We start from the raw sequence: 5,052 nt of genomic DNA on the forward strand, positions 1-5,052 counted from the left end.
CAAAACACCACAACTGAAAATATGATGTGAATGTGTATTTCTTACCTGTGATTAAGTTATTTATGTGTCTGTGTGTACACCTGAATTTGTGAATGTGTACCATGTGCATGCAGTTACCAAAGGTGGCCAGCAGGCAGAGTCGTCTTCCACTGTCCCTGGAGTTACAGGCTCTTGTAGTCTGCCTAATGTGGGTGGGTGCAAGGAACAGAACCTGGATCCTTCTGCAAGTGCTCTTAATTGTTCAGAGAGCTCTCTGGCCACAAATTGACTTTTAAAAGAAATTATAGTGCTCGCTTTGGCAGCACATACACTAAAATTGGAATGATACAGAGAAGATTAGCATGGCCCCTGTGCAAAGATGACATGCAAATTCGTGAAGCGTTCCATAAACAAAAAGATATTATAATTTTTATAAAATACGTATGTATGCACGTCTGTCCGTGAAAGTGTATGTGAAGATGAATGTATGTGACCAAAGAGGCTCCAAGAAGAGGTTGAATCTCCTGGTCCAGAAGGTCCAGGCACTTGTGACTTGTTTGAGTGGATGCTAGAAGATAAACTAAGAGTATTCTGTAAGAGCAGAAATCACTCTTAATTATTGAGCTATTTCGTTAGTCCAAGAATGAATTTCTTCTGACAGAAAGGGGATGCAAATAGTTTTCTATGTCAAGGACTGTTGGGTAACAAGTCTACTGCTCGAATAACCAAAAAAAAAAAAAAAAAAGCCTGGGCGTGGCGCACGCCTTTAGTCCCAGCACTTTGTGAGTCTACTGATGACACAGACACTGATGCAGGAAAAAAGGTATCAGTGAAAGGAAAACTGCTTTAGTAAGAGGGAAAAGCAACACAACTAAATATAATTAGATATCATCTTTAAATTATTTTTCTAAATTAAAAATTTTAGTATTATATTCCTTGAGATCTTTAGTAAACAGCTGGGCATGATGGCGCAGGCCTTTAGTACCAGCAATTAGGAGGCAGAGACAGACTTATATCTATGTGAGTGTGAGGATCCACAGACTGAATTGCAGGATACCCAGGGCTGATAGACAGACAAACCTTGACTTGAAAAATCAAACTGCTGGGCAGTGGTGGTACTCACCTTTAATCCTAGCACTTGGGAGGCAGAGGCAGTGGAATTTCTGAGTTCGAGGCCAGACTGGTCTACAGAGTGAGTTCCAGGACAGTCAGAGCAACACAGAGAAACCCTGTCTCGAAAAAACAAAAATCAAACTAAAACCAAAACCCCAACCAAGCTCAGCCAAAATAAACCAAACAAACAAACAAACAAACAAAAACTCCCACCTTTAATTTTTAAAATGAAAATGACCCAGGTCACCAGGTTTGGGTCAAGGTGATTTGGAAATTGGTACACCATTTTGAATATGGTTGTCATAACTAATTAAAGCTGGTACTGTACTCTATGAGCCAGCAATGATCAATCCAGATATATATCCATTGCAACTATGCTATAGACACAAAAGACATGAAAATAATGTTCATAAAGGCATCAGTAGTCACGGGAAACTGAAAAATCATCTACCAAAAAACAGAATGTGGGTTGGGCATAGCAATGGCACACACCGTTATTCCCAGCACTCTGGAAGCACAGACAGGTGGAGCTCCGTGAGTTCACAGCCAGCCTGCTCTACAGAGTTAGTTCCAGGACAGCCAGAGATAGATAGTGTCTCAAATATACAAAAAAATTAAGTGCATGCCTGTAATCCCAGCACTTGGGAGGCAGAGGCAGGTAGATCTCTGAGTTCGAGGCCAGCCTGGTCTACAGAGTGAGTTCCAGGATAGCCAGGACTGCACAGAGAAACCATGTCTCGAAAACCAAAACAAAACAAAAAAATTAAANTAAAAAAATAGAATCTGGGGGCTGGAGAGATGACTCAGTGGTTAAGAGCACTGACTGTTCTTCCAGAGGTCCTGAGTTCAATTCCCAGCAACCACATGGTGGCAAAGACCATCTGTAATGGGATCCGATACCCTCTTCTGGTGTATCTGACAATATATATATTTAAATTCTTTTTTTTTGTTTGTTTTTTTTTTTTGAGACAGGGTTGCTCTATATATAGCCCTGACTGTCCTGGAACTCACTTTGTATTAAATTCTATTCTACACATATATATCTGACATATATATATATATATATATATATATATATATATATATATATAATAGAATTTAAATACAATTATAGAATACTAAAATTATAAAAAGCTATACAGGCATGAAACTAAGTGTAGTACACTATACAACAGGATAAATAAGTATTGAAAAATGTCATTAAATTACAGAAAGCATGGGCTGGAGCGATGGCTCAGCAGTTAAGAGCACTGCTCTTCCGAAGGTCCTGAGTTCAAATCCCAGCAACCACATGGTGGCCCACAACTATCTGTAATGAGATCTATTGCATCTTCTGGTGTGTCTGAAGACAGCTACAGTGTACTTATGTATAATAATAATAAACACATCTTTAAGAAAAAAATTACAAAAAGCAAATACAAAAACATTGTATATAAATCTGTATCTATAAAGTTCAAAAGGAAATGCATTTTTTTCTTACAATATATTTTAATCATATTTTTCTCCCCCAACTTCTTCCAGACCTTCCCTACCCACCCGACTTCTCCTCCCTTCAAAAAATAAAAATAAAAAAAGTATAACCCGGGGGCTGGTGAGATGGCTCAGTGGGTAAGAGCACCGACTGACTGCTCTTCCAAAGGTCCTGAGTTCAAATCCCAGCAACCACATGGTGGCTCACAACCATCTGTAAAGAGATCTGACACCCTCTTCTGGAGTGTCCGAAGACAGCAACAAAGTACTTACATATAATTAATAAAAAAAAAATGTTTAAAAAAGTATAACCCCTTCTCCCCAACTGGGCTGCCTCCTCTAGCCTCAATAGGAGTGGAGGTGCTTAGTCTTACTGTAACTTGATATGCCAAGGCTGGTTGATATCCATGGGAGACCTCCCCTTTTCAGAGGAGAAAGACAGGAGGGGCACGAAGGACTGGGGGGAGAGGAGGAAGGACACTGTGGCTGAGATGAAAATGAAATTAGTTAAATTTAAAAAGAAAGAACTGGCCCACAAGACATGCTAATTAAGGAATAATCATAATAAAAATAGCACTTCTTATCTGCCATTTATAAAAAGGAAAAATCAAAACAAACAAAAATTAGTAAGAGAAAAAAATAACAAAAACCACACAAAAACAGACAATAAAACCTAAAAACATGGAGTCTCTTCTGTGCTGGCCAACTGCTCCTGGGCATGGAGCTTGCTTTGGAGTGTGGATAATACTCCAAATGACATTCCATTCAAGAAAATTGATTTTCCCCTTCCCAGTGGGATCAAATGCAAGTAGCTTCTTGATTACTGCGGGGAGGGGTGTGTGTGTGAATATTTCCCCTTCTCAGTGATCGATTTTTTTTTCAGGTTTTGAACCCATGCAAGTCTTGTGCGTGCTGTTACAGTCTCTGAATTCATACATGTATCAAGTGCTCTGTTGTTTACATCCAGATTGCAATTTCCCTTCCCTCAGCTCCTTCCAGCCCCTCCTCCTTGATCTCCCCACTCCCGCCCACTCCTCCTCCACTTCTCTACATAAAAGGGCCAGCCTCCGTGGATATCAACCAGCCATAGATATCAAGCTGGGATATCAAGCTCCAGTAAGACTAGGCACCTCCTCTCCTATTAAGGCTGAATGAGGGAGCCCAGTAGGAAGAAAGGATCCCCCAAACAAGCAACAGATTCAGAGACAGCCCCTGCTCCTGCTGTAAGGAATCCCACAAGACCAAGCTACATAACTGTTATATTTGTGCAAAAGCCTTAGGTCCATCGGGTGCATGCTCTCTAAGAGTCAGTTCAGTCTCTGTAAGCCCTTATGAGCCCAGGCTAGGTGCTTTTTTTGTTTTCTTGCATTGATCTCTCTGGCTCCTTCAATCCTTCCTCCCCTCTTCCATAAGATTCCCTGAGCTCAGCCTAATGCTTGGCTGTGGGACTCTGCATCTGTTTCCATCAGCTGAGGGATGAAGCCTCTCTGATGACAATTGGGCTTGACACTGATCTATAAGTACAGCCGAATGTCTTAGGAATCGTTCATTGACTTTTTTTTTTTTTTTTTTTTGGCCATTTAATAGTTTTTGTTCAATTTGAAAATTATTTTTTTTTTTTTTTTTTTTTTTGGCCAGTTGGGTTGAGTTTTATCTTATGTCGCTGGGCTATCCAGCCTCTCTCATGGAATGGCTCTCAAGCTGGACCAGTCATTGGTTGGCCACTCCTACAAGTTCTGTGCCATCTTATCCCAGCACATCTTTTTTTTTTTTTTTTTAAGATTCATTTATTTATTTCATGTATGTGAGTACACTCTCGCTGTCTTCAGACATATCAGGAGAGGGCATCTGATCCCATTACAGATGGTTGTGAGCCACCATGTGGTTGCTGGGAATTGAACTCAGGATTTCTGGAAGAGCAGGCACGCGCGCGCGCACACACACACACACACACACACACACACACACACACACACACACACATCCGCCCAGCACATCTTGTAGGTAGGACAAATTGTAGGTTGAAGATTTGTTGTGAGTGTGTTGTTTAATTTTTGTCTTTTTTTTTTTACAATGATTTCTACTTTGTGGAGTTTCTTTTTAATCGTAATGAAACATCTAAATGAAATAACACAGAACAGTAAGTACATTTGTAGAGCAAGAAGAGGTCACCATAGATTGTCACCGTAGATTTAAAATATCTAAGATAGAGCATTTACAATCTTATAGGCTTTAAAAACTATTCTTTTGCAGGGCAGTGGTGGCAAGCACCTTTAATCTCAGCACTTGGGAGGCAGAAGCAGGCAGATTTCTGAGTTCGAGGCCAGCCTGGTCCACAGAGTGAGTTCCAGGACAGCCAGGGCTACATAGAGAAACCCTGTCTCGAAAAACCCAAAACCAAAACCAAAACCAACCAACCAACCAAACAAACCAACAAACAAAAAACCCTATAGTTTTCACTTTGGCAGGCATTAAATATAGCATTAAATA

General features: G+C 40.3%; 1 non-coding gene across 1 annotated transcript; it reads left to right on the top strand.

Moving 5' to 3' along the window:
- Positions 1–286: 286 nt before the first annotated feature.
- Positions 287–393, top strand: LOC115063273. Its single transcript, XR_003843139.1, has one exon. It is a non-coding gene; the product is annotated as a U6 spliceosomal RNA (small nuclear RNA).
- The last annotated feature ends 4,659 nt before the right edge of the window (positions 394–5,052 follow it).

Source organism: Mus pahari, chromosome X (genome assembly GCF_900095145.1).
Source record: "Mus pahari chromosome X, PAHARI_EIJ_v1.1, whole genome shotgun sequence".
Taxonomy (NCBI): Eukaryota; Metazoa; Chordata; class Mammalia; order Rodentia; family Muridae; genus Mus; species Mus pahari.